The sequence below is a fragment of the Myxocyprinus asiaticus genome, chromosome 12 (genome assembly GCF_019703515.2).
Source record: "Myxocyprinus asiaticus isolate MX2 ecotype Aquarium Trade chromosome 12, UBuf_Myxa_2, whole genome shotgun sequence".
In the NCBI taxonomy this organism is placed as follows: Eukaryota; Metazoa; Chordata; class Actinopteri; order Cypriniformes; family Catostomidae; genus Myxocyprinus; species Myxocyprinus asiaticus.
The window spans coordinates 21,027,774-21,041,057 of NC_059355.1; the positions used below are offsets into that span (position 1 = coordinate 21,027,774).

General features: G+C 39.1%; 1 protein-coding gene across 2 annotated transcripts in view; it reads right to left on the reverse strand.

The window, feature by feature from the left end:
- The window catches only part of LOC127448993 (ubiquitin carboxyl-terminal hydrolase 43-like), a 194,097-nt gene that overhangs the window by 74,401 nt on the left and 106,412 nt on the right, over nucleotides 1–13,284 (reverse strand). The window lies entirely within an intron of this gene.

The following is a 13,284-nucleotide window of genomic DNA, read 5'->3' on the forward strand; positions in this document are numbered from 1 at the left end:
AATCAATCAATCAATCAATCAATTGTAATTTTACATTTTTTTGCTAACTGATTAATTTGACATTTTTGCTATAATTTAATATAATTATTTATTGAAAAAATATGTAGATCTAAAGATTATATTGTAATGAAGTCATTTACCATTTTTATTTATCCTTAAAATGGCTTTCAATTAAATTATCAAATGTAATTCAAGGCATTAGGTGTTAAGATAGTCCAAGTCGATTTTAATATGTCATTTAGGCTTGTAATTTCATTGCAGTTCTGTGGCAATAGGTTTAAATTTCTTTTATTGTTGCATTTTTTCTCTGTTTCTGTCAAAATAAATGAAGTACATTAACTTTGAGTCTGCATTCGTTATTCATACGCACAACTGTTTAAATAGCCTCTAAATTAATGTTGGGCAAATAAGGACATAAATAAGTTTAGAATACTGCATGTACACCTATAGAATAATTATTAAAAGTAAAAATTTCCAACTGGTTACCAACAAACAACTATTTGTCAGGGTTCCGGCATTTGTGCTGGCTCATACTGTGTCTCGTATCATCGTGTCTCACAGGAGGAGCCGGCATGCAGTCAGCGTTTCCATCGATCTCAGGAAGACGCTGATCACAGCAATGATTTACTCGCCCTTTACCATCTGAATGCACTCCCTACTTATTCCTTGTGTTTCCCTCTTTCTTTGCCAGTTCATGTGGAGGAGGATTCCTCGGTCTCTGCCAGCGTCTCGGGAGTATATAATCTGGGCTTTGCTTCTTAACACACCAGCTTTAACGTTCTCTCTTCAGATTGCTCTTGACTTCCACAATGCACACACTTATCATACAAACACACTCTTCACTAGCCCATTGCGGCTTGCTGGATTTCAGCCTTCTCCAGCCGGTGCCGGGTGACATCGAGAACTTTAATAAAACAATTGAACCATCAGCTCTGCTTTTGGGTCCTTTGTCTTCGTCCTTTGTGACACCACTGATCCACAACTTTGCCACAATGTCGTCATAACGGACTGGCACCGTTCCAAAGTTAAGTTGTGGCAACAAATACAGGAATTTCACTTTTCCGGTTGTCACAATGTAATCAGTTACAGTGCCACAATGAAAGTTTGGTCATCAAATTACGGTGCAGTTAGGAAATGGCCACATTATTTGGCTAGCTGGGATTACAAAATAGCTGAATTTGCTGCTGCTTTTCTCAAATTTTGCAATGCAATTTGCTGCATTTTTTGGGGTTGTTTTGCAGTGAAAACTCATAAATCATTATTATATACCTCTGTAATTGTAAATGCAATTACAAGTAAATATTTTAGTGCATAATAACTGAATATGCAGTTAGCAACCAAAAAGAAAAATTATGGTGAAAGCTGTGGGTATTGAAAGACCCTTAATTATTTTTGTATTTAAATTTTCAGCCTCAGAGAATGTAAGAAAACATATGTTTAAAATAGACATACAATAAATCTGTAAACTAAAAACACAAATGAGGATTCAATAATTAGGCCTGTTGCCATTATTACATTGTCTGATATTTAAATCTGGTATATGGCCATATATGAACAAATACAATACATATATGAAAACTGTCATTTTTGTCATATTCTGTATAATTGACATTTTTATATAAGTAAAAACATTTATGAACATTTACTTTCAGCATACAATTGTTCAGCATATATTGCCATCAGATTCATAGCCTAATGTTTTAATAGCACTTCAAATTCTAATCACATTTTATTACACAACAAATGGGGATTTTAAGTGAATGTTAGGGATTCTTTGTATAAACATGGGTTTTTGTGTCTCATTCACAGCACGCAGAGTGAAGATTAAATGCTAGGTGTGATGTATGTGTGCTGTCTGAGGTCACGTAAAAGTTTGGAAGGATTTTGATAGTGAACGCACAACATGGAGGAGACCCTACACTGTTACTATGGAGATGATACAAACGGCAGCTGTGCATTTGGATATGTTGCGACTGCTTCAGGCTTTTCAAGCATTTGTTTTGCCGCTGTCAAACATGAAGCGATGGGATTCCCTCAGATTTGTGTTTTTGCAGAACATTTGTGGGAATTATAAAAAATGGCAAGCTACCGCAAATAATGTGAGGATTGGTTGAGTTTGCAAGATCGCAAAATCAGTTGTGTCTTGAAGGTATCCCTCTTTCGTCAACTTCTCACACATGCGCAGTCTGTTATGTATAGTCTAAGTATGTGTAACTGTGTAAACATAAGAGGGATATTTCAAAGTCTGTTAAATGTGCCACACTTCCTTCTGCCAGTTGGTGGCTCTATGACCGTGACCCATGGTCATTTATCGCGTCGCCATGGCAACACCGTTCGATATATCAAAAATCCATTTGCAATTTAGCATCGTCAATGTCTTGGCATGATGTCACCCACATTTGGTACCTGTAACATGAACTCCCTACGAGGTGTATTTCAAATTCCAGAGCATGCATTTTCCAAACAATTCAAAATGGCCGACTTCCTGTTGGGTGGAGCTTGTGACTGTCAGCATGTAAGTTGTCCGACTTGATGAGATCTATATATGTACAAAGTTTGGTGACTGTAGCTCAAAAGGGATGTGCTACAGAGCCCCCCGAACATGCACATTTTCTAGGTGGCCATTTTCCCCCATTTTTGTGAGTTGCACACAAGAGTCGCAGATGTTGAGAAATGAATCGATTATCTGGAGTCGTCAGAAAGGGAATTATCCACTAATCCGCCTTCGTCCTCAACAGACTTGGAAAACATTTTGGAAAAATTGGAAGACCTTGAAAACAGAAATCGAAGGAACAATATATGAATTGGTGGAATTCCTGAGCATGAAGAGGGCAGAGATATGGTGAAATTCCTGGAGGAGCTCTTCCTGAGTCTGCTCGATATAACAGGCCATAAACTGGAAATCGAGCGAGCTCACAGAGTCCCGGCTCACAGATCTGCTGAGGGAGACAGGCGCCGATCAATTCTGGCCAAATTTCTGAGATCATCAGATAAAGATCTCGTGTTGTGCCAAGCGAGGAGCAAAGGAAAGCTTTCTTGGAAGAATCACAATATTTTCTTTTTCCCGGACTTTGCGAATTCGACAAGAGAGAAACGCGATCGGTTCAAGGAATGTAAGAAACTCTTACATCAACGGAAGATCGCTTTTGCAATGATGTTTCCGGCCAAACTGAGAATAGACACAAAAGACGGTCACAAAGTATTTTTATGCCCCAAAAAAGCACTGTCCTTTGTAGAAACTATAGGTGAGTAAACCATTGCATGTTACTTATGTGAGTGGACTGACTCGCTGTACATAACTCGACTGTTTAAGGAAGCTGGGCGCCATTTTTGTTTCTTTCTGCGTTGGCTCTGTCTAGCGGCTGGAGTTCGTTTTGTGGAATGACTCCTTCAAGAAACTTTTGCATTGATGGAAGATCGCTTTTACACTGAAGTTCCCAGCCAGATTGAGAATGGACACTATAGATGACCGCAAAATATCCACATGCCCACACAAAGGATGTCTTTTATAAAGCTGACGGACTGAGTAAGTCATGATGTATTTTTTTTTTTTATAAGGCCTCCGAGTGAATTTGACTCTTGATCATCCGAGGAACTCGGATGTCTATTTTGTTTCTTTTTGTGCTGGTTCTGCCTAGTGGCTGGAGCTTGTTTTGTGGAATAACACTACTTCAGGACAGTTACGTATGGATGAATCTGTTCGTTCTTTGTACTTATGCCTCCTGTTGGCTGGAGTTTGTTTTTGTGGAGTATTTTCGTGGGACATTGGAATGATTACGTCATCTGCTGCACTCTTAACAGCCAGCTTACTGAACAATTGTTTGTCTGTCCGAGGAAACTGAACAGCTTTATATCAGCTGGAGTTTATTTTGTGGAGGAACACACCTTCAATACAGTTCTGTGAATTAATCTACACATTCTTTCTGTTTGTTCTGCATGTTGGCTGGGGTCTGTTTTACAAAGTATTTTCTGTTATGTACTTTTGCCTCACAAAATCTGTATAGAAGCACCGGACTTGAGCAAGCCATTGGCAAAGTTGTCACGGGGGTTCTTGCATGCATACATGGACCTTTTGAGTTTAGAGGGATTGATGCCAGTTGGCACTGTCATGCGCGGGGTTAATGCGCAAGTTTTTCTTTTTTCTGTTTGTTTTGTTCGGGGGAAAGTTCGGGGTTTGACTGTTACTTTGATGTTGAAATGTGGTCTTTGTAATCTTGTTTTTGACACACAATTTTTTTTTTTATTATATCAAATGTCAATTGTTAATATGAGTGGGATATCTTTCTCCATGTGGAATGTGAATGGGTTGGGACACACCATAAAAAGAAGGAAGTTTATTTCTTTTCTTAAACGTAAGAAATATGATATAGTGTTTCTTCAAGAAACACATCTTTCCCCACAGGAAGCTGAAAAATTTGGGAAGATATGGGGTGGGCATGTTTTCTTTAGTGCTGGCTCAAGTAAGAGTAGGGGGGTAATTATATTGATAAATAAACATCTGCAATTCAAATGCCTCAAACAGATTAAAGATAAATCAGGAAGGGTCATTGTTGTTCTAGCAGAAATTCAGGGGCAAAGATTGATTTTGGCTAATATTTACGCACCTAACGCTGATGATCAGGGCTTTTTTATAGATCTTGAAGGGATGTTGCAAGCTGCTGGCACCCCTCATGATATAATATTGGGAGGAGACTTTAATCTATTGATGGACTCAGTCCTTGATCATAGTGAAGCAAAAGTGTGTAAGCCCCCTAGGGCAACAGTGACACTTCACAGGATGTGTAAAAATCTTGGTCTTGCAGATGTTTGGTGACTTTTGAACCCATCTGGTAGAGACTATAAATTTTTTTCATCAGTCCATAAGATTTATTCTAGAATAGATTTTTTTTATATATCTAAGTCCCTCATTTCATCTGTTGTCGATTGCTCAATTGGAAACATTTTAGTCTCAGATCATGCTCTGGTGCGTTTAGAGGTGTTGCCACATAAGGGGAAAAAGAAATCATACAGCTGGTGCTTTAATGTATCCCTTTTGCAGCTGGTCCTCAGTATCCTCTGTGGGCATGGCTTGGGAGGCACTTAAGGCGGTTCTTAGGGGTCGGATCATACAATATGCCTCATTCACCAAAAAATCCAAAGCACGAGAACTAGTGGAGTTGGAAAGGAATATTAAAAATGTTGAGGCAGAGCTGAAGCGCCGAATGTCGTCTAATGGCCTCAGAGAATTGACCCGTTTGAAATACAGATATAATACAATTTTGTCGCGGAAAGTAGAGTTTTGGTTATTCAGGGCAAGACAGTCATATTTTGAGTCAGAGGACAAAGCAGGGAAGCTTTTGGCTAGATATATAAAGCAGAGAGAGTCTTTTTCTACCATTCCTTTGGTGAAATCTGCTGGTGGTGAAATTTTTACCCTGGCCATTGATATTAATAGTGCCTTTAAAGAATTCTATCTTGATCTCAATAGTTCCACGTCTTCGTCTACTTATGAAGATACTAGAAAATTTGTGAAACCATTAGAACTCCCTACATTGACGACTGAGCAAAAAAACTCTCTTGATTCTAAGATAACCTTGGAGGAGCTTGACGAGGTAATTAAGGCCTTACCTACAGGCAAGGCTCCGGGGCCAGATGGTTTTGCTGCTGAATTTTTAAAATCTTATGCTACAGAATTGGCTCCACTTTTGTTAGAAGTTTATTCAGAATCATTAAAGAATGGAAAGCTTCCGCCAACCATGACGCAAGCCCAGATCTGTCTGATTCTTAAAAAAGACAAAGATCCAAGCGAGTGTAAGAGTTATCCTCCAATTTCCCTGATCCAGCTAGATGTAAACATTTTGGCTAATATTTTGGCTAACCGATGATGTAAAGTTATGACATCTCTTATACATATAGATCAGGTGGGGTTTATTCAGGGTTGTAGCTCTTCTGATAACATTAGACGTTTCATCAATATCACGTGGTCAGTGGCAAATGATCAGACTCCGGTCGCTGCCATCTCACTTGATGCCGAAAAGGCGTTTGATATGGTAGAACTGGATTATCTTTTTAAGATTTTGGAAATATATGGGTTCGGGAGTACGTTTATTGGTTGGATCAAGTTACTTTATAGACACCCGGTAGCAGCGGTACAAACAAATGATTAATTTCAGATTATTTTACTCTGAATAGGGTCATCTGGCAAGGTTGCCCTCTTTCCCCATTATTGTTCTGTCTTGCCCTGGAACCATTAGCAGCTGCGATAAGGAAGGAGGATCATTTTCCAGAGGTGATGGTGGGAGGTTTAGCACATAAACTCTTGCTTTACACAGATGATATTTTATTATTTGTCTCTGACCCCAGTAGATCTATGCCTTGCCTCCACAGAATTATTAATTCCTTTTCTAAGTTTTCAGAATATAGAGTCAATTGGTCTAAATCCGAAGCTTTGGCTCTGAAAGCGTACTGCCCAGAAACGGCTTTCCAGCCGGGTGCTTTCCAGTGGCCCAAACAGGGCATTAAGTATTTGGGTATTTTATTTCCAGCAAATTTGTGTGATTTAGTTAGTGTTAATTTTGACCCCTTAATAAAACGGCTTTCGGGTGATGTGGGCAGGTGGGCTTCATTACATTTATCTATGATTGGGAAGGTTAATGTTATTAAAATGAATTGTATTCCAAAATTCAATTACTTACTGCAGTCTCTCCCTGTAGATGTCCCCCTCTCTTATTTCAAGCAATTTGATAGCATAGCGCAGTCCTTCATTTGGAATGGTAAGCGTCCCAAAATACATTTCAATAAGTTACATAGGCCGATTGACAAAGGTGGGCTAGGCCTACCCAAGATTTAATTTTATTATTATGCATTTGGTCTCAGACATTTGGCTCATTGGTCACTTCCACCTGAGAGAGCCCCTCCCTGGTTTTGTATAGAACAGGAAGTTCTTGCCCCTATTTCACCACTGCAGAGCCTTTCTATCAAATTAATCGGAGAAGTTAAGTTACATCCCGTTATCTTGCACTTGAACTCGGTATGCACAAAAGTGTCCAGAATGTTTAATTCTGAAATTGTTTTAAATGTTGCCTCGAGCATATGGCTGAACCCCAAACTATGCATCAACAAGTCCCCTTTTTGCTGGTCAGAGTGGATTGGGAGGGAGGTTACTACACTCGGTGACCTATATGAGAATGGAGTGTTGAGATCCTTTCAAAATTTGGTTCAACTTTTTGGGATTCCTAGATCTCAGTTCTATAAGTATTTACAGCTGCGCCACCTGCTCTGTACTGTTTTTGGGAGTGGTTTACACCCTCCTAAAGCGGCAGATACTCTGGGAGTGGTGATTACTGCTTTTGGAAAAGATCATGAGGCATCGGTGTATTACTCCCTACTAATTCAGAGTCTGGGAGACGGAACTTCAACTTCTCTTAAGAGATTATGGGAGAAAGATCTAAATTTGGTATTGGAGGAGGGAGAGTGGGCTGGGATTCTAAAAAATGTCAAATCTGCATCCAGAGACACAAGGGTTTGCCTCATGCAATTTAAGATTTTACATAGAGTCTATTGGACCCCTTCTAGATTGCATAGGCTTGGTCTTAAAGACACACCCACCTGCTGGCGATGTCAATCAGAAGATGGAGACACAACCCATGTCTTTTGGGGATGTGTTAAGATGCAAGAATTTTGGATGAGGATTCAGAGTTTTATGTGCAAGGTTTTGGCCTCTCAAATTTTATTTTGCCCCAGACTCTGTATCTTGGGAGATGGGGCAGTCATTAATTTGGAGAATAAGCACATTAAAAATTGGGTCTTAACTTGTGTTATGATCGCCAAACAGATCACTTTAGGAGCTGGAAGTCGGCTGGAGCGCCCCCATTTCAGGAGTGGTGTTCAGAGATGGCTAGAGTGGCATCTCTTGAGGAGGGGGTATCCAGAAGACTGGGGAGTCTGGATGTGTTTGTTAAGAAGAGGGGCAGATATCTGTCTTTTTTTGGAGGGCTCTCGGGAAGGGACAGTGGAGAGAGAGGTGTAGGGATTGTTATATTTATTTTATTTTTTTAATTAATTAATTAATTTTTGTTGTGTGTCTATGGTTGTGTGACCACTGGGGTGTTGTTGGGTGGGGGATTGAGGGGGGGGGGTAGTGGGGGTTATATATTTATTCTGTATATGTGTGTTCTGCTATTGATATTTAATGGTTGAATCAATAAAAAATGTTAATCATAAAAAATAAAAAAAACCTGCATCTAGAGATGCAAGGGTGCACCTTATACAATTTAAGATTTTACATCGGTTCTATTGGACCCCCTCTAAATTGTATAGGCTTGGTCTTAAAGACACACCCACCTGCTGGCAATTCCAATCAGCGGACGGAGATATAACACATGTCTTTTGGGGGTCTGTTGAAATTCAAAAGTTTTGGTTAAAGGTGCAGAGTCTGGTGTGCGATGTTTTAGGCATTCAGGTATCATTCTGCCCCAGACTCTGTATCTTGGGTGATGGGGTGGTCATTGACATTGAAAGTAGACACATAAAGAGTTGGGTCTTAACTAGTGTCATGATCGTCAGGCAGATCATTTTGAGGGGCTGGAGGTCGGCTGGAGCGCCCTCTTTTCAGGAGTGGTGCTCGGAGATGGGAAGGGCGAAGGCCTTTGAGGAAGTAACATTCAGAGGAACGGGGAGGTATAAAGTGTTCGTGGAGAAATGGGGTGGGTATTTGTCATTTGTGGATATGTGATTATTTTTGTTGTGTTTATCTGTTTTATTTATTTTTTTATTTTTTATTTTTTGCATGTATGTGTCTATGACATTTGGGACCACTGTTATGTTGTTGGGGTTAGGGTGGGATTGGGAGGGGTAATAGTTGGGCTTAAGTTTGATTCTATGTATATATATTTTGTCTTATGAGTTACATATATGTGAATCAATAAAAATGGTTAATCGGAAAAATTGGAGTTTCAGCATAAAAACCAACAGTTGATCTTCTGTTAATATTCATCTCCTACTTGTACTTCTCTGAGCAATTTGAAACTTTACATGCAGTACTTCCATGTTATTGCCTCCTTATGACGAATCGCTTTGCTGTATTCCTCATTTGTAAGTCACTTTGTATAAAAGTGTCTGCTAATTGAATAAATTTAAATGTAATATTCATATCAAAGTACATTTGATTGATAAACTCAAATGAAATATTTTATTCTTTCAGGAGAACATCTCTCAGACCGCACTGCTTTGACTGCTTCTGACTGTCACATTCTTATAGTTAAGACCCTGCAGCTGGTTGCGGTTAAGAAAACACTTAGTGACAATATACTTAGAATTATAATTAAGGGTTTTCTTAACTTAGGGGATATCTAGCAACTAGACCCTGGTATACTGAACAAAACTGCCATTCTGGAGAGACTATTTTGACTATTTAGGATTTATTTTGTCTGTCTTTAACAAAGAGCTATTGCTGCCAACATGGAAATTTACAACAAGAAAGAAATTCCAGAAAATGTGCATTGCTTGTATCATTTCATAGCCATACAAGCCATTTTGTATACTGAAATCATGTAAGTTATGATTGTTCAAAACATTACTAGAAAGGAAATGTAGAGACCGGATCTATATTGGAACTGTAATTTAATACCTCTTGTCTACACCAAGCTACTGAATGACTGATGTGCCATGATATTTACATAGCACTCCAAGATACACATTTGAAGTGTTTTATGTCTGATTTGATGGCCAAACCAAAATGCAGACAGTTATACTGTAGAAGTGCACAGGACGGAATCAATAACGACTGAGTAGAATTGTATCAACTGCTCCTGTGGCAGGTTGAATGTCCTCAGCTGGAAAAGGAAGTATAACCTCGGCTGAGCCTTTTTCACATTGGAGTCTGAAAAGGTCTCCAAGTTCAGTGCCAAGTAGAAAGCCCCTAAGTTAAGAAAACTCTTAATTATAATTCTCAGTATATTGTCACTAAGTGTATGGTAAGGGGGCTACTGGTGGGTTTCTCCAGAAGTCTACTATTTTCTCCACTGTTTTGAGCATGTTCAGCTTTGGGCAGTTTTGACTATTTAATAAACATTAAATAGAGTCTTTAAAAAATGAAAGACTAACTGACAACTGTTTTTGCTGTTTCATAACACACTTCATGTAGTGCCAAAGGACCCTGTAAAATCACTGAAATGCACAGCCTCTTGTGGCTTATCGATTTATTATAACAACAATGAATATGAAAGACTGTGTGAGAGAATGAGTTTCCAAGATCAGGTCTGGGGTACATTCAAGGTAGGTGTAAATATATCCGTGTGTGTCAGTGTCAGAAATTAACTTTAATTCGTTAATCGTATATATTAATGAAATACATTCTTAATCTGAAAAAAATATAATTGTTACTATCACATCAAACACTATAGCAGCTACATTCAACTATACTTCTGACAACTACAGGTCACTGCAATATCTACAGAGGAACAAACCCCATACTTAAACTATAACTAGACAGGCTTTAGATACAATATTATGAGATACAGTTTATAAAATGTTACATGACAGATAAAAAACTAAACTATTTACTAAATATATCTGGGGCATTTTTGTCACTTTCGTAGGCATTTTTACTTTGAGCCATGGCTAATTTGACTCATCGTGTGTGAACATGTTGTGAAGGTTGATTTAAAACAGCACAAGTCCATAACAGTGCCACAAACCCAGCTGGTGGATGCACATCAGAGCAGAGAGTAGAGAGCTGATCTGTATCCTGCTGTCTATGTTTGGCTGAAAATGGCCTCACGCTGGCAGGTCGCACAGCATCTGATGGTCTTGGCATAGCAGCATTTTCACTGCAGCTACAGTTGTGGACATTGCAGCTCTCAAGAGCTAGATGGACTCTTAGATGACTCTCTCTGCTGCATTATTGAAAGCCATGAAATGTGGAATGCTGGACCCAAGAAAAGCCCTCAGTTATGCAAAACCACACTCTCACAGTGAGAAGACAACAGAAGCCTTTTAGATGTTAACTCACGCACGCAGAGGTGAGAGTCATGTGATAGGGCTTTATACAGTATATGTGTGCGCTGTCAATCAAACTGATTATTTTGTATATGTCGAGTGCATTCCAGATTCTGCACTGAAGTGCAGGTCAGATGTGTTATGTCTTACTCTTGCAAAGACATATTTATGCACAATTACTTTGATAAGTACAGTATGCAATTTCAAATCTGTGAGCCAAATGTCTGTACAAACATGAACTAGGGTTAATTACATAACAAATATCATAAGTCAATAGCTATGTTTCCATCAACAGTTTTATATGCATATTTTAGGATATCAAATAAAATCTGCTGGATGGAAACACCAAGATGCGAATAAAATCTCCAGAATGCTCATAGAAAACATATACGCTCACTTGAGGTGGATACGTTTTTTATTCGATAAAAAGAAATGCACATAAACTATGATGGAAACACATTTAGCAAATAAACTCCTATTGAATTTAACAGGAATACAAGATGCACATCAAAACAATCATGTGACTGAATAATGCATTCATAACTGGACGAACCAGCGGACCAATCATCGCATCTGAATTGTTGCCCTGGTCATTCTGAAATACCGGTGTCCTAAAAATCCAAAGCCTGCATAAAGTTTGCAGAGCAAGTAAGTTATACACAAACTTGCACTTTTTCAGAAGAGCAGGTTTATTGATACTTTTAAAGAATATCTTATAGATCCACACTGCAAAGTCATGATGGAGGAACGCACTCACACATAGTGCTCCCAGAACTGTGTGATGCGCTGTCATTTCCAGTCATGAATCGAGTTATTAAAGTGTTTTGTCTGCGTGTCCTAAACCGCGAGTATATTATTAATAAAAGAGTCACACAGTCCCTACAATTTCCCCGGAAGTGACGATTTTGTTCTTTTGAATGCAAGGGATGGAAAAGCGGCTTTATCCGCACATTGTTTTTGTGATATTCTGATTTTTCGCATAAATTAAATTCACAACTTGGATGGAAACATAGCTAATGTCACAAATTAAAAATCATATCATAATGAATCAAATTTACTTTAGAGAAAAAAAGAGCTTGATGTACTATAAAAACATACAGTACTGTGACTTTAAGGACTCAAAACCTCTTCTCCGAAACAAGCCAAAACAAAACAAACATTTATTGAATATGAGCTGCAAAAGCCAAGGATTTCAGAATCCTTGGAATTCCTCAGTCATGGTGAGGTAATAAGGAGAGAGTATGATTGATACTACTATTTCTTTCTTTTTTTTTTTTTTTTTTCAATTTGGCATGCCTAATTCCCAATGCGCTCTAAGTCCTCATGGTGGCATAGTGACTCGCCTCAATCTGGGTGGCGGAGGACGAATCTCAGTTGCCTCCCTGTCTGAGACCGTCAATCCACGCATCTTATCACGTGGCTTGTTGAGCGTGTTACTGCGGAGTCCTAGCATGTGTGGAGGCTTCACGCTATTCTCCGCGGCACTCACGCACAACTCACCATGCCACGTGCCCCACCGAGAGCGAGAACCACATTATGGTGACCACGAGGAGGTTAACCCAACATGACTCTACCCACCCTAGCAACCGTGCCAATTGGTTGCTTAGGAAGCCTGACTGGAGTCACTCACGATTCGAACTTGCGACTCCAGGTGTGGTAGTCAGCGTCTTTACTTGCTGAGCTACCCAGGCCCCCTGATACTACTATTTCTAAACACTAAAAGAACTAACAATAAGGGTTAAATGTGCTGCTGTACCAGATCATTTCAGTCGTGCATAAAACATAATTATGTTTAAAAGAATACAAAATCCATTATGACAGAATTGCGCTGTCACGTGGCACTTCACACCCCACACACTAGAGGGGGATAGAGTGTAGGTGAGTAGATTCAATTTTTCTTAGTTTTATTTTAAGTTCAAAACCAAAAGTGATATGCTGATGATTTTCAAAAGTGGGGAAGCACAGCTGCTCAAACTAATACTCAAACTACTACTCAAATTACCTGTAACTAAGCTCAAAACTGTTTTTGCAGCAAAATATCTGATTATGAAAGCTCAAATAAATGTGTTACATCAGATTGCAAATAACTGCATGTGTATCTCAGAGCCTTTGAACACTCTGCGCTCAACAGCATTTGCACATGCTTATACATTTCATATGCAATCAGCTACATCACAGTTTCCATTATTGGTCATTAGTTGCAAAGTCCCGCCCTCTATGTAAGAGCTTGACCAGACATCACACAGAGAAGCCAGACTTCCAGGCAGGACAAAAATGCACTAATGTCCAATAGGCAATCAGATGCAG